General features: G+C 48.7%; 1 protein-coding gene and 1 non-coding gene across 2 annotated transcripts in view; one reads left to right on the forward strand and one right to left on the reverse strand.

Annotated features, from left to right (window-relative positions):
- Positions 1-22258, forward strand: part of LOC126539259 (DNA primase large subunit-like) — a 67445-nt gene that overhangs the window by 10005 nt on the left and 35182 nt on the right. The gene's annotated exons all lie outside the window — the stretch shown is intronic.
- On the reverse strand, positions 9500-9571 carry TRNAM-CAU (transfer RNA methionine (anticodon CAU)). Its single transcript has one exon. It is a non-coding gene; the product is annotated as a tRNA-Met (tRNA).

The following is a 22258-nucleotide window of genomic DNA, read 5'->3' on the forward strand; positions in this document are numbered from 1 at the left end:
TGTAGTTGGTGATTCAATATCGACATATTTGCACAGTGCAAAGATAGAACACAACACAGGAGTTGACTTCAACTAAGCTTTGTTTGCGAAACCGCGAGAACTGTATACTTTAGACACAAGCAAAAGGTAATAAGACATTTGCCCCCATCAAAAACGAAATCAAGTATTTGAATGTGATACATAGGGATTCAAGAGACGTGTCACATCATACAAGTGTTTTAATACTTTTTGCTCATGTCTAAAGTATATAGTTCTGGCGGTATCGCAAGTAAAACTTCGTTGAAGTCAGCGCCTGTGTTGTGTTATTTCTGCTGTCCTCGTCTTTTGCGCGTTGTGTAGACATGCCGCTATTGTTCAAGCAACGGACAGATCGGATAATTTTTATCTTGCTCTCACGCATACTTACAAGCAGCCTCTACCCCGCGCCCATGGAAGGGAACTGTTGGCATTCACTGTAATGCACGGCAGTATAGTTGTGCATTCGCGTACTCGTCGGCGTATATCTGACGAGTACGTGTTGACTTATCGGACGTGTTTCAGGAAGACCCGTTTCGAAAGAACTGTGCCTTCGAGAATGTGACCCCGTTTTATCGGCAAGCGGTCTCGAGGTGATGTAATGACTTTCGCTGACACTTATCATTGGTTATCAGAGCCACACAAGCACTTCGAAGAGCACCGCCGATTGACAGTGGCCGTCATTCTCCCGTCACGTGTGAGCACTTTCCATAATTCTTGATCAGCGTATAGAGTACCGCTTAATAGCTCAATACCGCTCATTAGGTGGTGTGTAAAACGTGGCGGCTAAGACGTGTTTCGGGCTCTGCAATCACTTCCGGCTTGTGCATGCCTGCAAAAGCGCAGCCTTCGAGGTCTCCTTCTCTTACTCGGAGGCTACGGTCGCTAGGGCGTGGGTTTGTTAACCACCTATTGGAATTTGTGCGACGAATGTGTTCATATTGGTAACGTTTGACCCAATACGGATCTAAATACGAACCGTCAACGCCCTGTTAGCACAATGGGTATTCTAAAAACACCTTTCGGTTTCTACATGGAGACTAGGGGAGAGAGAAAGAGAGGAAGTACAATTCGCACCAATATGAAAGGGTGCAGTTTTAGCTCGGGGACACCTTGGATTTCAATATTCGAATACACGTAATGCGCAGAAATGCTGTCATGAAGTAATTTGTTGCATTTGAGAGAGAAAGTTAAATTCTAGCAACTATAGGATGCAGCATTTTGATTTAGAACTTCACAATTTTTAATGAAGATTGCTCTAGAATTTGCGAGTTTCAGGAAATAGAAATTCGGTGCAGTGGGCGTCGCCGACAAAGATTTCTCTGTTTCCATGTATCTGGATGGGAGGTCCTGAGGGTTAAAGCTTTCTGCAGCAGTGAGCCACGTTAGGTTAGTTTGTGCTGCACATATTTTGTATCTGAAGCGCGACAGAACACAGCAAGACGAAGACTAGACAAGGATCGAAGGCAGCGCTTGCGTTTGTCTTCACCCTGTCAGTCCTTTGTGTTGCTGTGCTGCAAAGCTCCCTCTTGGAATGTGGAATCAAGCCGCTCCCAAGGTCACACTTCCGTGTAGCAACCGTTGCCGATTACGCGCTCTCCTTCCTACTGGCGGAACCGGTACATGCATACTTAATTATGCCGACCTTGTGCAATAAAGGCGACACGCTTCCCGTGCAATTTTCTCTTTCGCAAATTGGGTCTCTATTTTTGTACGCGGAGTGTACGTTGCGCAACTTGCAAAGATTACTAAGAGATGCGCCACTATAGAGACGTATAGATTGATGTTAAGGGTATAGGGCGGAGCGTAGGGGACGCAAGTACCTCTCCTTTTCGCGACTGACTATTAGAACGTTACTATACGAGGAGATTGTAGATCAACCATCTTGACGTGTGAAGCAGCGCTCAGGAACATGAGACGAAGAAGCAGAATAAACTGGACAGGACGACCGCTCGACTTGTAGCTATACGCATTATTTTCGAAAAAAAGCCAGATTTAATGTAAGTACACCAGCGCACCCCGCTCGACCATGAAAGGCACTAATGAGCAAAAGGAATGATGTCGATACTCGCGATGATGAATGATGATTACTGTCGGCCTCTGTTTTGAAACGGGAAGGCGACAAGAAGTCGCCTGTAGTTTTCACCAAAGTTTTGCTGCATTTACTGATTTGCTGCAGTCTTGCATTTTGCCTATTTCTACATTCTTCCTCTTCATTAAAGCATCTTCGCTATATTGCAAAGTTACACTTTCCCGTAACAACGACGGCTCCCTGCTCATGTTCCCCCACCACGTCTCTAACCGTTCCTTTGCTTATCTCGACCGCTGAGCAGTTCGCGCACCCTTAAACTTTGAATTCCATCGCTTTCTTGTGAAAAAACAAAAACAAAATAAAGTTTGCGTTCCTACAGTCTTGGCTGGGTGGATACCTCGGCGTTTCGTTAAACCGTGCCGAGTCGGAGTGGTAAGCAGCGCCACCTATGTGCATACTTGCTCTGCAGAGTTCCCACGACGTAGTGAGCCGAAGCGCGGTAGCAGGCGGAACCCATGGGGCGCCGCGAGGCGACGCAGACGAACACTCCGCTGCAGACAGTCGCGGGCGCCACTATGGCGTTGCAGACGGCACTGTATGGTATACCAGCTGCTGCTGCCGCTGCTGCTGCTGCTGACACGCAAGCAGATGGGTGGCGGCAGCGAGGTCTGTACGCGGGGTCGTGCAAACGGCGCGCGCGACGCTTGTACTCACCCTATAAATAGGTCGACGGTGAAGGCGGGGGAAGCAGGCCTTTTTTTTTCGCTGGCGACCTCGGAGGGGCTGACCCGCGGCTCGGCTAATCAATGCCGCCGTGGGGGCCGGACGTGCACGCCAAGCTCTGGGGGCTCGCGAGGGTGTCGGTCCGTGTCGGGGCGCTCGGCCTCGCCTCTATTCGACGACGACGTGTTCGTGAGGCGATGAATTGGAGGACGCGAATCCTCGACGTGGCTTGCGTGGATTACCCGAGTTCGCAGAGTGGTTGGCTGATGATGATGATGGTCCTCGACTATGCCACGTACCTGCAAAGGTGGAAGAGGCCACGCATCCGGCGGAGGAAGCATGACATAATACGCGTAACCACTCTAAAGAGGAAAGAGAAGAAAAAAAATAAGACGTAAAAAAAAAAGACAATAGTGCGTATTTTTCTGTAGGCTAGTTAGTTCATCTCAGATGGAGTGACGCAACCCTACTGTAGAGGATTTGGGTCAAGATTGTTGTGATAGTAAGGCAGGAAAAAGATGGAACAAGAGGTCTGCGTGAGGAAAGATGATTTGTTGGAATGTTTCTGCGGGAAATTTGGGAAATAAATGAAACGTAGATGACAATATTGCAATTTACTAAAGTCACGATGCTGAAGAGGTCCACCCTCCGAACTCGGTCTCTTGCACGTGGAGCGCTGGAGAGGAAGTGGACGAAGTGTTGTTGTGTTTTCTCTAAGCAGTCTAATTGGCTTCGTTGATATTTCGTAGTGGCACCCTGAAGGACGTGAATAAAGTTTTTCATACCATACCATACCCGGTTATTGGCCCAACCACAATGTGCGTACGTGCCATAGTTGAGGCACAGAACCGCAGTCATAATCACCACTCTTGCGGTGTACACCTGTGCAGACTTATTTCAGACGGGGAGAGGGGGAGGGGCACGTGCCCGTGGTGCCTCTCCCCCGAAATGTTTGTGCTAGTGCGCCGCCTTCCCTTTCCCGAACGGAGTTCTGGCTACGCCACCGGTCATCAGTGTTGGTAACTCAGCGAGAAAATCGCTAAGTTTAGCGAGGTCTTAGTTCCCTAAATTAACGACAAATTTGAATTTTAGGAGTTTTAGCGACATTTTTGTCACTTTCTGCTGGCCGTTTAGCGCTTCCAGCCACATCGTGAAAGTAACTGCTTCTCGCTAACTCTGTATAGACGCAGCAAAGTCGAGAAATTTTCGACGAGCCTGCCCGGTGTGCGGGGCGGGGTGTCAAACCCTCGCGAGGAAGTCACTCCAGAAGCCCACAATGGATTACTTTTACCTGGTTGCTGTGTTGTATATATGTAAATAGGTTTCTTTATCCTCTCTCCCTGTTCACGTACTGCCCTCCCCCCCCCCCCCCCACACACGCACACACTTCACCGCTGATCACCTTTCAGGTGTTAGACGACTGCGCTAGACAGTTACTGTGGCCAGCAGTGAAATAACGTAAAAAGTACTCGACCTCGTGCCAGAAAATTTAAAAATATAGAGCTTTGAAAGACGGTACGTAGTATCAATTTGAACGGATTTGGTTTTTATGTTGTTAGCGTCGCTGTTGATCCACAATACAAAACCAATGTCAAATAGCTGAAAGTGTCCATAAAATCTGCAGGTCACCGTGTATAGTTACTCAAGCTACCCGGTTTTATCACTGCGGCCTTGCTGTTGGGTCAGACTGCAAATTTAGTGAGCGCTTCTTTGTTTTGTTATGCGCGCCGATGCGGAATCCACTCGCGGGCGCTTCAGGTCGCGCGGCGGTCAATTTGTGGTGGCGAAGTGATTTCCACGCCTCGCGCCCTCCCTGTGGCAGCAGGTAAACACAACACGCCGCCATTGAAAGCGGATCGATGACGACTATACCTTCCGTCGTTTCCTGGGTAGCGCGCTCGTACACAGAAGCGCCGGCTCGTTTTAGCCGTCGCTGACCACGTATTGCTGTCGTTACCTTAATAAGAGAGGAGGAGGCTCTTTAGTGAAAACTAGAGAGTTTCGCTCCACACTTGGTCGCTCAGCGTTGCAGGTTTTGGGTTATTCTAGCTAGAGATATATATTGTGAAGAAAGGGGCTTAACCGAGGGGTCCGATTTTTGTTAGTCATATCGTAAGAAGCCAACAAACACTGACACCAAGGACAACGTAGGGGGAAATGCTTGTGGTTAATAAGTGAAATAAAGAAACGATAAATTAATGGGAAATGAAAGTGGAGGAAAAAAACAACTTGCCGAAGGTGGGGAAGCTTGTGGGATCGTTTCCCACGTGCGGCAAGTTGTTTTTTCATGCACTTCCATTTCCATAAATTTATCGTTCCTTTATTTCATTTGTTAAGTACAAGTAATTTCCCCTACGTTGTCCTTGGTGTCAATGTGTTTGTTGGCTTCTTATGATATGACTATATAGTTGTAGAATATTGTTGCCTTTACTAATACGCGTGTGCAGTCAACTTTGATAGACAGAGTGACATCGATATTCAAACGAATGCGACAAAGCTTACAAATAATGTGTCGCAAATACACACACCTATACGAAACGAGAAATACATATGCGACAGACAGGTACGGGCGTACATGTAGTTATAACGCCTCGAGCATTATGAAAGGAAACACCTAGAATGCTCCCAAGATGGCTGTATAGGGGCTGAAAGCTCGTTCAACACATGAAAGCGTTGAATGAAACTGAATGTTCGACGGTAAAGCTACACGTTACGCAATAACGCGTCGAAGGGAGATTCGGCGCTCCCTCTGACATTGCTCGCGAGTGTACATTGTATGCTTTACAGGAAAAGTGATCAAGAACAAAATACATATAGTTCAGAGGAGTAATTCAGTACTATTTTCAGCAAGCTCGCGAGATAAACAGGTGTTCTTTACTGAGCAACCTGAAATGCTTTTGCGAGTAGTACTGGCGGCGGCATTACACCCTAGCGGCATGTCGAATCGTATTGCGCGTGATGATGCCCGGTCCGTGACGCTGACAATATGCAGGGTATGTATATATATATATATATATATATATATATATATATATATATATATATATATATCGACGCCACAATCGATGATGGCTCTTTCTTCGTTACCGCAAGTGCCCGCCTTCCATCTATTTGCCACCTGGTTCCTACGCCCGCCTTGCATACGAGGTCACGTGATCGATGTGCCGCCAATCTTCGGGTACATTTTAGCTCTTTGGATGTTCTCCGTCCGGGGCCGTCTGTCAGATATGTCGGCGATGCGACAGCTCACATTGATCACCTGGCTTTGCGCCGACGCTTAGCTGCAGCCTGTGCGCGGTGTTTGCCGGCCTATACATCTGATAGATATAATCGTGAGTGAGAGAGAAAAAAAGGAAACTAAAGGCAGCTGGTGGCAAAACGGACGCACGCGCCTGATTTGATATACATAACGCAAGGGCAAATTAGGTAGTTCAAGGATGCAAAGAAATGAAGGAGGGGTCGAAAAAAGGAGTGGAAACTGAGGATCTATCTGGGGGTGCGCATAATCTGTCCCTGGATCTGTCTACTTCAGATACTGCAGCAGTGCCCGTGTCGCTTTCCGAGCTTGCGACGCATGAGGTCCCGGCCCAAGAACCAAGAATGATCTTTGGTCCCGGGAGGCTGGCCATACAGTCATCCGTTTGGCTACCCTGCGCGGGGAAAAGGGATCAGGGATTGAAAGAAGGAAAAGGTAAAAGGGGGAAAAGGAGAGAGAGAGAATGTTCACGCGCACAGTGGCAGACAAAAGTGCGTGTATAATCGTCTTCTGAATTCATTCCAAGAAAGTCATCAGAGCGTGCGTATCTTTCTCGGTTAATGACAGGTTAATTAGGCCATGTACTCAGGAAGACTGGATCTCATTACAGGAGGAGTGGATCTCACGATCCAGTTCTCCTGTCAAAACATGTGGTAGGACATGATAAGGTGACAGTTTTGGTATGATGATATGATAACGCCAGAACACTCTATAGAGTGTTCTGTCGTTATTTGGTAATTTTTACAGAGCTGTTTCTCCGGCCGTTGACTTTATACGCATTACGATATTACCCTCGGCTTCCTTCCGCCTCATTAAATAGACTTGTTATAGGGTACAGACGCAAACGTTTAGGGTAACCTACAAAAACGTGCACTGTGTCCGAAGCGTACCGCTATATTAGCGTATATACTTATGCACGCGTGCATATGGGCGTCCTGTACCAACCATTTTAGAATGTGCGGCGTTTGCATCTGGAAGTGTTTTATATAGTGCCGTCTTTTATTTATAATATTTCGTTATACCCTACACCATTCCGTACAAACTGCTTCAGTGAGTCATATATGAACCAGCCTGCAACGCGACCATGTGTACAGGGAAACGCACATATCGTGCACTGTGCAACCGTCGAGTTCTTCATTGTAGGTTTCTTTTACGTTTCGTCACGCGCGCAAATGATCTATTCGCTTGTATTAAAAACACGCACCGAGGCAAGTTCCAATTACCCGACCATTAAGGCGTAGATAAACAAAACGCTACGCACACCCCAGCATCGCACGCAAGGCCGCACCAGACAATGGGCAAGCTTTCCGTCTATGTAGGAAGCGGAGACTCTCGTCACGCCTCGTAGCTCGGTGAGCGTCGGCGTCATTCTGTTGTCGCCGCATAATAATAATCACGGTGCGCTCGCATCTCGAAGGCGTGACGCTGAGAGAGTACACACACTTTGTTATTATTAATAAAGGAAAAATCAGACATCCACCCGTTCGTAGCAATTGCTACAAAGCAATTGTTATCATCTCGCAGTCATATGACACGGAAACGGGAGCAACGGTTGCGGTCGGGCAATTATGGACGCCATCGTACAAATGCGAGTCTGCACGGTCCGGCTCGTGCGATTCGAGTCGCGTCCTTGCTTAACTACAGTCGGCCACGAAAGTGTACGAGACACGACGGAGTCCCGCGACAAGTGTAAATTTCTGATCTGCTAAGAGATAGCACTTGTAACTTAATGAATCACTGTGCGAGCTGTGAACTTACTGCAGGCTGAAACTTTGAACTTCAGGTTACGCACGTGCCCACAGGCTTGACGAGAATTCAGCTTTTCTTTTTTTTTTTTTTTCGCCAGTTACGTGTACCGTAAGCTACACTACACTAACGCTTACAACTGGTGCAGTGATTTTTTTTTTTTAATGAATTTACTCAAGGTGGTCGAGCAGAGTAAAACGTTTAAACATCTAAACCACGTATCATGTCATGTTTTGTAGTGGCCGGTAAAGAAACAATCGAAGCCAAAGCTTTAAATCAAGAATGTACCTCTTCATTCACCTATATTTTGCTTGAAAACATGCAAAAAGGCGCTGCGAAACGCCTTCTTGCGAAACGAAAAAAGAAAAAGAAAGGACGTGTATAACGTAGCGGTTGTAGGTTCAATGCAGCTAAAATGTACGATCAAACTGCGGTGAAGCAAAAGAAAATTACATCGCTTCAGTTGTCGTCTCATATTGTCACACTGATACGTATTGCCGTTTTATTCGAACTTGACATTCGACGGCCTTCAGCTTCGGCTACAGCTGGGCTCATTGGTTGGTCCGGAGCACAGCTGTTGTTGCGCTGAGCACCGCAGTCTGCGATTGAGGCGAAATGCAGGAACGCTTGTCCACCGCGCATTGGGCGCACGTTAAAAAAAGAAACAAGAAACCTGGAGGTCCAAGAACCCAAGGTTCAAAGAGCTCCTCCTGGAGAGTTACGAAGACACTACGAAGTGCCTCATAATCAGATCGTGGTTTTGGCCCGTAAAACCCGACAACTTATGCTAATTCTGATTAATGAAACTTCAGTGCGTGCTCGAATTGACGTGCAATAGTTTGGTGTTTATAAAGTTGTACGACGTCATATTAGCGCTGTTACAGACCATTGAGTGAGCTTATGTTATCGACGTCCATTGGGGACACCTGTATAAATGACAATACAAAAGCAATACCGTAAAAGCCCGCATATAATGAAATGTAAAGTAGTTTATTTGCGTATCATAAGAAAAAGAAAGAAAGAAACATAACGAGATTTTAAGAGCTATCCCGGATATATCACAGGAATGTAGCTTGACTTTTCAACACCATAATAAAAAAAAAGGAAGTTGAGATATGCGCAAGTTTGCCGTAAATGTACAAAAAAAAAAAAAAAAAACACGCACACACAATAATAATAATTCCGGGGTTTAATTTACCTGTCAGATCACGACCTGGTTATGACGCACCTCGTAGTGGGGGGACTCCAATTTAATTTGGCCTGCTTTGACGGTTCTTCAATTTAAACAAAATTTTAAATTTGACGGTTCTACTGACGTGCACCTAAATTTATGTAGCACGCGAGCGTTTCGGCATTTCTCCCTCATCGAAACATGGGAGAGAGAGAAAGAGCGAGAGAGAGAGAGAGAAAGAGAGAGAGAGAGAGAGAGAGAGAGAGAGAGAGAGAGAGAGAGAGAGAGAGATTCCGGCGCAGGTGATACTGCTTTTTTTTTTTTTCTCGCTCGCGAAACGAGAACGCGTGCCAACTCTGATCGCAACAGCGGGAAGTTGGTATTGCATCATCCACTTCGGTCGCGCGCGCCCCAGCCGTCATGACAAAAGCGAAGTTTTCTTTTTTTTTTTTTCTTGAGCTGCATATAAAAATAGCTTTCATTTCGCGATTGCTGTGCTTGCGCAAAAAAACGTAGCTAAAAAAAAAAGGAAATAGGAACCTGAAAAAAAAAATTGTAGCAGAGCGTGGTTTCGATCCACGGACCTCTGGGTTATGGGCCCAGCACGCTTCCACTGCGCCACTCTGCTGAACGAGAAAGGCAGTGAAACGGAGCTGTAGACATCAGTGTGAAAGGATATCGATCCTGGAAGGCGCGGTTTTTGAACGGCAAGTCAGAACTGAAACTGGTGGAGGAGGGGGGTATATTTTTATTAATAACCGTGCGAAGTCAAGAAAACGTAGGGGGAAATTAGCTGTACTTTTTATTCATTGTAGAAATGATTTGTCAGTCACAGCCTATAATTAATACCAAGTTTCAATAACGAAATATAGCCAATGTCTCCCTGCTTATGCCAGCTTTGAGGACACAAACCCAAGAGGCGGAACCAGCCTCTCTCTCTCTCTATATATATATATATATATGTATATATATATATGTGTGTGTGTGTGTGTGTGTGTGTGTGTGTGTGTGTGTGTGTGTGTGTGTGTGTGTGTGTGTGTGTGTGTGTGTGTGTGTGTGTGTGTGTGTGTTCGTGAGTGTTCGTGAAGATGTTAGCCGATGCGACCGCAATGCGCAAAACATAATTCCTGATAGAAGCCGATGTCGAAAAAAAAAAGTGGCATGCTGCTCGTACATCCTTTATTCGGTGAATATTTACAGAAACGGTTCCTTCTTGTAAAATAAATAAGTAATTTAAATTTAATTGGACCAGCGAAACGCGAGCGTAGTGCGCTAACCGCTTGTCGCCATCCGAGCCGATCCGTTCGAACTTCAAAGCTGCCCGAGTGCAGCGCGGTGTCTTCGCACGACTCCGACGCTGCAGTCTCACGTCACGTGTACTCCACCCACACTTTCCCGTCAACAAAAGGCCTTCTCTGGGGACCTCAACTGGGAAGGTCACCTCGTACGTCGCACGACTTCTGACAACCTTGGCTGCGTTGTCCCATAGAGGGGATGTCGTTGTTGCGAACACAGCAAAAAAAAAAAAAAGGGGGGGGAGAAAAGTTTTTCTTTCCTTTTTTGGGTATCAACGCCCACAATTGCTCTACCGCCATGTATACACATAAAGAAGTTGTTGGAAGCTTTTGCCTCTAGCCGGGGTGCCGGGGTCACTGAATGAGGCCGTTTGAACGATGAAAGAGGCACGTTTGCCAGCTCGTGGGGGAGGGACAAACAGTGCATACGCGCAGGTAGGGTGGCCCAGCCGAGGCTCCTCCCGAAAAAGCGTGCAGTCCCCCCCACCCCCCTTTTCTGGCCTTTCCGCACGGACAGAAAGGAAGGTTCGTTGTTGTTGACGAGGTGAGCTCTTTCGCCTCTCCTTCTTTTCTTTTTTTTTTTTTTTCACGGCGCGTTTGCGCATGCGCCCTGCCCTAGCGGTTTTGTCGCCAAAGGTTTTGAAAGGGTCGCGGGGCCATATCTCGGGGAAGCCCTCAAGAAAAAAAGAAAAAGAAGCGCACGGACGCGTTGCAACCCCACTGGTAGCTCTACGTCGATGCGGTGCCGAAAACGTGCGTCTATATCGGGCAAGACTGCAACTATCTACTTTAAAACATACTGGACTTCTTCGCCCGGACTGTGCCGTGAAGCACGCATTGCCGCCTTTCGTTGATGCAAATTTGTCGAAAAACCCCGGCGTTACACTTGGCCGACACTTCAAAAACATCAGGTTGCTAAAGAAGTTTTCTAGCAGCGTCGGCCCTGGTGGTGGCAGTGCGCGCCTGATTTCACGTACTTGTTTAGGGCGCGGTGACATCGTGCGATACGGGACCGGCAATTAAGGCGCTGACGTCAACGATTAGCTGCCTATTCAGCACGGTGTGTCGCCGAGTATATTTTACGATACCGGACCGACAACGGCACAACTGACGAGAGCGAGTTGTCGTAGCGCGACGGGCTTTCTCGTCGACGGCGCCGACGAAATCGTGCACGATATATGTATGCACGACGAACCCCCGCGCATTCGGCCGTCGAAGCGACAACGCGATAGCCGCAGCGCCTTTCCCTTGCATATATAATTATTGGCGCTCAAAACATGTCGAAGCGTGCCTTCGAAGTTGAAATGCACTAGCGTCGGCCCCCTCAAGCCGCGCGCGTGAAGTTTGAAGGTTAGGTCATGGTACCGTAGAGACAGTGCACGAAGGAAACTGCTTTTGTAGTTCGGTTCTGTCCTTAGCGATTTGAAATCAACTACTCTTCGCACGGCGCGTATGCAATGCGTGCACAATGAGCGACAAGTGGCGACACAACGCCGTGCTGTGTCACTTACCGAAGGATACGTGTGTGTGTGTGTGTGTATTCGCTGCGTAGATGGCTGGGTGTGTACGTGCTTACACTGACACATTTGTTAATTAGAGAGATGCGCTGCTTACCTCTGCGCCAAACGGGAAATAATAGACAGTGCATTCCGTACAGCAGCATGAACCATAACCGCTTCGCTCAGTTGCCAACGGTGTTAGCTCACGGCCCATCCAGGTTACCACGAGCGAACTACACCGCCTATAATTGAGAGCTTATGCGCGCACAGTTTTCTCTAATAATACTTCATGGCGCACACAAACTGCACGATGAAGTTAAAAGAAAAGCGAGAATCAGTAATAACAGCACGGGACATGTGTATCTGGATCACAGTTGCCGTCGCTTAAGTGGCTCGGCCACTCATATTGACCCGTCTCGGGGTAGATCAACGCGGCTCATATCTGCAGATATGTAGTCTTGCTATGTTTTGACCCTATTTCATATCAGCGATGCGCCCTTTCCGCAATATTTGAAGCTGACGATCTGTGGCTGTAGACGTCGATGTAAACGAATGCACCGCTTTGGTAACTACTACAAGGAAGGCTGCCTTCGGAAGACTTCTTGAATACGCGAAATATCTAAGTAATGTGTAAAGGAAATGCGAAAACGAGGTATACGAGTGCAGAAATTAGCGACAACTCCAAGACAGCCGTGTCGGCTGACGGAACTCGGCCGCACTGTTAGCACAACAGCGCAGCTGGGCCTGCTTGTAAGCCCAGTGGGTTGCAGGAATGACATGCTGCTTTGAAGAAGTCATTAATCATTATTCGCGATCCACGAAACGTACAACCAGCGCACACTCCACACGGGCGCAGCTATACATAAATCAATCGGCGAAAGCCCCGGCAGCCTTCCAAAACGTTTCGAGCGGCGTGCGGCAGAGGGCAGCACAGGAAAACGATGGAAGGCGGATCGAGCTCTCTCGCGGCGAAGAAAGAAAGAGAGGCGAGAAAAAGGGAAGGAAAAACGAGGGTAGGAGCGGGGCATGTTGACTAAAGTTTGTAAAGACTTCGTTCAGTTTGCTACCCTACACGCGGGGGAGGATGTGGGGCAGTGATGGTGAGAGAGGTCGCAGGAATTCTGAATGATCACGTGCACTGGACGAGGGCTCAGCGTGTCCGTCGCATTCAGGTACTGCGGAGGCGCTCGTGTAGCGTCGACCACCGCACACACGTGCACATGCATCGGCAACTGGTTAGGAGGACAGCTTACGGCACATGCATACTCTTGAGTAATACCGTGTGCTTGAAAGAGAGAGGGAGACAGAAAAAAAGGAAAGGAAAAGCTGAAAAGGTAACTGTGGTCGGGCCACGGAGGAAGGAAACTAAGGAGAGGCCCTACCCCCTCCGCGCGCTAGGAGAAAAGTGTGGCGGAAATGACGTTGTAGGTTCTCATTTTTTTGCTGCTTTTTTTATTTTTTCTGTTGTATGGCCACGCCTTTTGGGCCACAATGGCGGCGTTGTTATGGTTTTGAGCGCTCACACGTGTTGCTCTGGTAGGTTTCGGGCCGTGGCAAAGGCGCTGAGTGGGCGGGTTTGCGTTAGTCACCGTGTCTTGTTGCGCTGTGTTACCTGCACCGTGCTCTGCCAGATGTTGCGCGAGCGCGCGCGACACTACGCGCAGCGCGGCGTGGTTTCGCGAAAGATGTAAACAAGCGAGGAGGGTGGCCCAAAAGGCGGAGCATCGCCATGAGCAACGCCAAATTCCGGCTTCACTTTTGCTTCACAAAGAGTGACGTCAGGGCCTCTCCTTAGTTTCCTTCCTCCGTGGGTCGGGCTCTGTTGCACTCTATAGAGGCTAGCCTCTCTAGCCATAGAATTTCATACGATAATTATTGTGTGAAACTCTATGTCTCTAGCTACTGTAAACGTGGTGAAAGAACATTAAGGGATTGTCTAGCGCTCGGAACATGTCTTTAATAAACTGTGGTGGGAATGAGAAGATCGTGTATCACTGTGTTACCCGCCGTGGTTGCTCAGTGGCTATGGTGTTGGGCTGCTGAGCACGAGGTCGCGGGATCGAATCCCGGCCACGGCGGCCGCATATCGATGGAGGTGAAATGCGAAAACACCCGTGTATTTAGATTTAGGTGCACGTTAAAGAACCCCAGGTGGTCGAAATTTCCGGAGTTCTCCACTACGGCGTGCCTCATAATCAGAAAGTGGTTTTGGCACGTAAAACCCCAGAATTAAATTGTATCACTGTGTCGTAAACGAGCATGCTTGTATCGAGTAAACAAGGAAATATGTTTTCATTTTCTCTCTCAAAGCGATGCGAGAGTGACATGTGGCGTTGTTCGACGGTGAAACGGTGGAACCAATCCGCGTACCGTCGCGTAACCAAGCAGCCGCGCAGGGAGAGTTACTCTGCTTGTATACAATATTGTAGTGCCTGAAATTTGTATTTTACACTCTGCTGCTAAATTTTCTTTGCGTGAAAGTCTGATTACTTTCGTCTATATGCTAGCACGCGTTGAAAAAGTGGCGCCGCCTTATGCGGACGAGTGGAGTTACGATGAACGGAGTAGCGTATTCATGCGTGGCTTCCGAGATTGACACCTCGTCCAGTAATCGATGATGTCGGTGTCCGTAGACAGTACTACACAGATAAAAAAATCCTGTTTTAGAAAATTTTTACTCGCCTTCCAGAGAAACAAACCACCGCACGTTTAGACACTTCGGATGGCGTATGTTATTGCGCTTCTAAATATAAGGTCCTTGAAAAAGGGCAGACTGTCCCTTTAACGAAGACGGTGAGGAGAACAGTAAGACTAAAGAAATGGAGAGCGCGGTGTATACATATATAAGAAGTGATGGAGACCTTGTTACCTGAGTCGTGGACTGTAATAGCAACGTTGCTGGCCACATCTCATTGCGGTTTATCCAAACACGACGCGCCATGAGCGTTTATGTGTTGCATAGCCGTTCTCGGCGAAATAAAATAACAAAGAAAGGCTCCATGTGAACGTTTACATCGCTGCGGTCACTTCAAGCCAGTAGCTAAGTAGATTATGGTTTGTCCCTATAATCGTAGCACACCTGTCATCTCTGGTAGAACTGTGCGCCGCCACAATATGGCGCTACCAGCATTGCCAAATCTTCGGCAACCCGGTATTCCCGAAAAGGGCAATGAATATTAACGTACTCTGGTAATACCGTTACGGACAAGATCACTAACGAATACCGGAGATGTATGTGGGAAAGAATAAATAATGCTGACTTATACCAAGACAACGAGGCGAGATAGCTGCTCTCCTTAATGGAAAAAAAGGAAACACATATGACAGGGACCACGTATGCTTTTATTCTCTGTCTTGTGTGTTCGTTATCTTTTAGTCCACTATAGACAGCTGCTGTCACAAAATTGACGGCGGTATGATCATTAATATACAGTGACTCTCTCTTCAACGAAAACTGTCGCGCGAAATTTCAGCAAAGCTGCAGAAGGTGTCGCTTGCAGCACTGCTGCTGCCAACCATGTCTCTGATATTTTGCAAAATGCACTACGGATACGGGCAGGCTGAAGCTATCATCCCGACCGCGCCTGCGCTAAGTACAGGTGTAGGTTCATTGTTCGAGACCCTGTCAGTGGGCCGGCACCGACTTCGCAATTTACGCCTTAGGACACCAGTGACACTTGATCATGACAGGCACGTGCTGTATGCGTGAGCAGTGTGCACTTCACGCTTCACCCTTAGCAACATAGAGGCAGTTGGCTCTGCTGCCCGCAGAAGTGCTGTTGATGCACTATGCACATTCGTATAGAGAAGAGAGAGCGTCATCTTCCATGTGTCATCTACCGCAAAGCTGGATGTTTCCAGACTCATCACAGAGAGAAATTAGTTTTAACGTTGGTAATGCGTGTTTCGTGTAAGTACGAACATACCTGTAAAATTTTCCTTCTCCGCACGCTGGCGCGGGGGAGAAAGGAATCCTTAGGGTTCCTCGATGGCCTCCTATAGGTATGCAGTGAGACATCCTAGAGCACCCCGTCCCAAAGTTCAAAACAGTCGCATCAAAATCTGCAACTTCGGGGCGGTCCCCCTCGAAAACAGCCTCAGCGCCGGCACATGTTCGCTGCTCTGTGCTCACCCAAGAGCCCATCTATTAACACCATTAATAAGCTTAGACGGAACGATTTATATTATATACAGGATCGTATTGTATAACAAAAGGCCTTGGTCCATTTTGTGCGACATTCGTTAACCGTTCCTTGTCCGGTGATTCCTGCATGAATCGTAATGTTTTACCTGAGATATCCTACATTGAGAAAAACAAACAAAACTGTTATCAGAAATGTCAGCGTCAACAATGCTGAATACACAATTTGTTTACTTTGTGCTGCAGATAAATATAAATATCTCTGGAATCCACAAATGCCCATGCGTTGCATCGCGCTGAGCTTAGGCCTGCCTCAACTCTCCAATTTTGGAACCTGCGCCATATATAACGCACATTAGTTTCCTTGGGTGGCAGAAAAATGGTCTTCAAGTAATCTGTCGCCGCACTTCGAACCATTGTGATTGCGATTTAAGAAATCCGAAGAACCATATACTGCTTACAACACACTGAGCTCTTGACAGTTCACGAGAAAAACTTTCTATTCATTGCCGTGCACTGCAGAAATTCCAGTGAGAAATTTTTCTTCCCCTTGACTTTTGGTATTGAGGTGCACGTAATATAAAATTTCCGCTTCGTTTAAGAAGTTCCAGACACAAAGAGTTAAGTGAAAGTGGGGTCAAATTGGTAAATAAAACGTAAATAGACACATCAACGAAATGACCATTCTCGACAGTGAAACGAGATTTCCTTTTATGCAAACACGCAGATTTCTTAGGGACGCATATTCCTTTATAGAGAGCCACTTGGCGTCACGCGTCAACGTGGATCCACTGGATAAATTTTGGCCACATCACTGGCCCGTTGCCACAGCAACCGTCACCTGTCCCGAAATGTCACAGATCGCGTCATCGGTCCCGCTTAGGCGACTTTACTCTGGTAACTTCCACACGACTTTCGCTTTGTCTCTCAACTTGCAGAGGTGTATGGAGTCTGGGTAAAGGGGGAAGTGCACACTGCTCGCGCATAAAGCACCTGTCACGCTTAAGTGTCACTTGTGTCCTAACGCGTAAATTTTGCCAAGTCGGTGCCGGCCCACTCACAGGATCTGGAACTGGTAACATGTCTGCGCTTGCTGCCGATTCAGCTTCCACGCAGAGTACCGTTTGGGGCACGCTGTAAGCACGTCAGCTTGGTAATCATGTCCGAACAAATGCGCAACGTAATCGCAAGAAGCTTACGCAATTTGAGATCCTATTCTTAAAACTCGCTCGGTATGCTGATCACAGGGGTTTCTCAAGCCGCTCAGCGCGCACTTGGCATATCACGTGACATCACATGTCTCTCCACCTGTCGTCCAGAAACAGCTCGCGGGCAAGAACTTCGCTGCACTTGTGAACACCACGTTTTTGTCCAGTGAAACAACACACACACCGAGTCCGCACACAGTGCAAGGCCTGGAGTTTGCGTACAGTTTTGAGAGCATGTCGCGACGTAGTCGTGCCAGGTGTACCTTGGCAATTTTTTCTTCGTTCCAGATGTAGACGTCACAGCGTTTGTACGTCGCACGACTGTTCACATCGAAAGCGACGCCGTCGTCAGACTTTTGAAGTCATCCGTCGACTCTGAAGGGTCGGTAGCCATTGAAGACGGCGCTGGCCATTGCCGTTTCGTCGACTCAGATGACCTCAGACTGTTCGAGGTTTTCGTGCTTCGCTGGAACTTGAGGAAAAATACGTTTCGGCAGCAACATTTCCGTCTCCTGGCCAACGCGATACGCCGGCGCTCAGCAGTGCATGGCGTAAGACTAACCCGTGTTGTCATCACAGACTCGTATAATTTTTTTTTGTCGGATGGCGCTGGCGCCTCGGTCAACTTCGAGCCGAGAGCATACGTTTGGCGGTGACTTCGTACAAATGTTGTGAACGCAAGAGACCTGAACTTACTGCAACAGAGTCATGCAGACATGAATAAAGGATGACCCGGCTATAACGATCGAACGCGCATTACCACAGCGTCGTCGATCGTCACAATCGTTTTCCAACAGCTATAGTCAATCTAGTCAATACCTCACACACGCCCGCTAGACTTCAAACCGGACAGCGCACGCCTCGGTAGCGACTTCTCCAGACGTGTGCGACGGCCTGCCCCATCCTGATTGGCACGCTCTACAGGGCAGCCAGCAGTCGCCTGAGGCAAGCGCGCCACGCCTCTTCACTCTGCGAGCTCGTCGGCGCCCCAAAAGTTCTCGATGACGCCCCATATGCACGCCATCATGCCGACGGCTAGGATAGCGCGCGGGAGGATGGTCAACGTCGTGTAGTAGGTGATGGACACCACAGCCGCCACGGCGACCAGGCCCAGAAGGAGGTTGTACATGGGGTCCGACATCTTGCTGGACCAGAGAGGGCGGTCGCCAGCTCCGCCCGAGACGACGGTCCCGGCGCGACCACTGGCGGCGTTGAAGCCGTTTTCCGGACATCTTCGTCGTTGTCTGCTACGCAACTGCACGCTGGTTCGTCTACGTTGCCGAATGATGCGCATGGCGATCCTCTTTTCCGCGTAACACGGGAACGTCCAGCACCCAGACGACGCTGGACGCGAAGGCGAAACCGGGGAGAGAAGGGTTTGTACGCGTCGCTTTCGTCGGCTGGGCGACGCTTGCATCCAGGCCGACTCGCAGACGTCGTTGCGCCATGCACGGCGTTCTTAAGCGTGTCTGAATAACCGCCGTGCATCCATTTGTGATTCGTTTTGCCTGGGACGTGTCTGCGTACTTAGGTCTTGTGCCTTTCTTGCGATTGCGTCCTGCATCGTTTCATATTTAGTTTTTCTTCTTTTTTCTGCTTGCGGTTTAGCTGCGTCAGTTAACGTTGATTGCTGCAGCAGTAGAGCTATACATGTAGATTGTATTCGCAAGGTTAGCAGTAACGTTGGTCGCTGTTTTCACGCCGCTTTCTATATATAGAACCTGACTTCCTCCCGTGCGAGACATGGTACGTGCGACACATATATCACGCATGAACGATCCGTTTGTGCTACGGCATCGCGAAGCGACAGCGCGTTGCGCTGATCAGGACCCAAACTGCGACGTCCTCACCGATTTGGCATCTTCCATTCCTTAGCTCAATCAGCGGCTGATGGGTTGATCAATAGTTCTGCCCGGCCATTCCACGAAAAGGTCCACGCAGTCCGTGCAGGATAGCGCGGCGTATATGCGTTGTATGCAAGAACTTCGACGTTGGCTTGATCGAGTCCGTCCGCACTGGCGCTCAACAGCTGGCGTGAAGTCACATAATCATCGCCGCCAACCGGTCCAGGTCCTTCACAAGCCGGGGCACGCACATTAGTGTGTGACGTGAAACGTTGACTTCGCCACTAGCAACTCATCGAATTCCGTCACCAGCGGGATTCTGCGAGGTCTAGCTGAGATAGAGGACGCTTGTACGCTTAGTGCGGGGGTCCTTCAGTGGCTCCCAAGGATGACGGATAGGATCACGCAAACGGGCCGTCACCAAACAGTGCGATCCAACCTCAAATCGATCCAGTTATAACAATACACGCAGAAGTACTTCAGCATCGATGAGGATGATGTACACCGTGACGTAAACGTGCCGTCACCAAACAGCGCGATCCTGGTACAACCTCGAACGTTGCGAAAAACAGTGTATATGCGCTTGCTTCCGGTGCGCCGTCGTTAACTGTTCGGCATCCAAATCCTACCTCGTGCGTGGGGACAAGGTAGGCAGGCGGAGAACGTGGCTGCAGCTGTGGACCTGTTGACGCACGAAAGCTCGCACACTCATCCGGCGGCGAGGAAACGGGCTGTTCGCAACGTCGTCAGTGCCGTCGGAGCCGCCGAGCCGAGAAACGAGAGACGCAAGGGCGCCTGCCGGTTGGTGGTGACACGGCACGGCGGCGCGTATTTTGCACAGCGAGTGCTTGGCACGGCACGGCGCACATCTGTTTCCTCTCTGCTTGAATGCGCCGGAAAGGCCGGCGTACAGAGTCGCGTGTCCCAGAGAAAGAGTGTATACGAGAGGCGGCGTATATATATGGCACGCTGCGCACCTCCTGAAATGGTCGCGGCGCGCGAGGACGCCGTAAACACGTCGAGGTTTATGGCTCGAGGCGTAACGCGCATACGCCAGGGCACGTCGGAGCGCGCGAATGGGCGCCCCCTTATCTCCTGCGGTCGAGTGCGCATGTCGATTGTCCGCAACGTATTTGGCCGGAAGCATTTGTGGCTCATTGCTGCCTGCGAATTAATTGAGGCGTTCACGCAGTTGGAAAGACCTATAGGAGGTATAGTGGAGGTAAATCGCGCTTTTTATGGAGATGTTGTCTTTGTGCTGCTGATTAAACAAAGATCGCGAAAAAAAAAAAGCGCAGTGGCAGAGCTGAACGTCACAAGTGGTGCTCTGTGTACTATCGTGCCCTTAGTTTAAGCATTGCAGGATGCCAACAAGCCCTGTCATCCACTCTTGTGATATTGGTTTGTCCGATTGGCGCCTGCATCAGTGAACAATGGTTTAATGTGCGTGCGACCGTGCGTGCGTTCTGATATGACTCTTCCTCACTGCCGCACACGGACCAATGATATCTCAGGCTGCAGATATAGCCTTCGAAGGAAGGCTTTCGGTAACTTTCAGGGCATTACCCTCGTTGTTACGAATTGCTCTCGCCTGAGCCACTGGCAGCTGGATTGAGTGGTCGCACGTTCTACATGCGTATCCTGTACTCGGGCCAGCCGTGAGCTAGCTTTAGTACCCATTCGTAACGCATGCAGCACCAACTGAACAGATTATATAATGGAAAAGACGGCATAAGCCTTCGTCTGTTCCTGTCGCGTTATCCGTCATTAAAAATTGTGTACGCCAATGCTGAACTTCAGTATTTTGCTTCCCAATGGCTTATTCAGAGGGCTGCTATTATATATCATGAAATATATAGTCAATGACTGAGTGTCGTACAAAAGAACAACGGGCGAGGAACGAACAACGCAGCCGAGCGTTAACATCCAACCGACTTTATATTGTCATGTGCGCACACAAATATAGAAACCGAGAAACAAAGGTGGTGGGGGGTGGGGGGGGTGAACGCAAGGACCAACGAGAAAGAAAATTATCGTTGGCAGCGAAGCCACAATGAAAATGTAGAAGAGAGGCACACCTTGTCAAGCGTGCGCGTTAATTTTAGTTATTGTATTATTGCGTTATTATGTCCAGATAATGCAATTGCTTGGTTGACACCGGTAACGACGTGACGCTTACATGTCCATTCTTGTCAGTCAGAATAACGTCGATTTCAAGTAAGCACTCGCCAGTGATCGCTTCCCGTTCGTTGTTAGAGAGAGAGAGAGAGAGAGAGAGAGAGAGAGAGAGAGAGAGAGAGGGGCAAATGAGAGAAAGGCAGGGACGTTAATCAGAGTTAAAACCTCCGGTTTGCTACCCTGCACTAGGGGAAGGGAAAGGGGCAGTAAAGAGAGAAAGAAGGGCGTGACAAAAATAAAAGCGTGAGAAAAAAAGAGTATGAAAAGGGACGGAATGGGGTCATTATAGTCTTTCTAATAGGCCACTGCCACGTAAAAAGGTTATGTTGTGCGCTATAGTCATGGAGCACCAGTTCTATATAGCCCAAATTTGTGCACTGTGGTATATAGTCCACCAGTTATAGCGTTCTGCTGATAGTAGGGAGGTTGCGGGTTCTGTTCCCTGCGCCCGCTTTTGCACCTCAGTACGACGGCAGCATAACGCAAGAATGCCCGTTCACCCAGTGCAACGTGATCAAAGCTGATCCTCAGCCCTGTATACTGTATGCTTCCGTCTCATCCCATACTCCCTCACTCTCTTCAATTGTTTATTTATTTTTCCGGTTCTTGGTGGCAGGCTTGTAGGCGCTCGTACGCAGTAGTTGTTACCTTTCTTTTGCCTAGCACTCCGCCTATAGCGCAGACTCGCTCTTGTGCAAATAAATTGCAATGGAAATTCATCCGTTCCTCGTGAGCCAAGTATGGTTTTCGAGCGTAATGTCCTCTTATATATATAGGCTGTTCCAGTACTCGCCGTACCCGGCGAAATAGAGAGCTAAGTGGCCAGTGGCCACATTAAGTCTCGTACCAGTTCCGAAAGACACAGATTCGCGAAGGCAGCATCGAAGTCGAAAACGATGCAGTGTACTTTGCTGTCCAAACAAGACGGCGGCTGAGCAGAAGACTTGTAAGCTCGACGGGAAGGTCGTCTGCTCGCAGGAAAACGTAATCGCGTTTTGTCGCGCGTTTAATGCAAGTTACGTTGCGTTTTGATGCGAGAGCATCACGTGGCCCATTGAGCGAAAAAGCTGGCGTCTGTCGCCAGGACAAGCGAAAAACGGCACCTAAATTCCCATTGGCTGCGACGCCACTTCACGAGCGCCCCTCGACG

The sequence above is a fragment of the Dermacentor andersoni genome, chromosome 11 (genome assembly GCF_023375885.2).
Source record: "Dermacentor andersoni chromosome 11, qqDerAnde1_hic_scaffold, whole genome shotgun sequence".
In the NCBI taxonomy this organism is placed as follows: Eukaryota; Metazoa; Arthropoda; class Arachnida; order Ixodida; family Ixodidae; genus Dermacentor; species Dermacentor andersoni.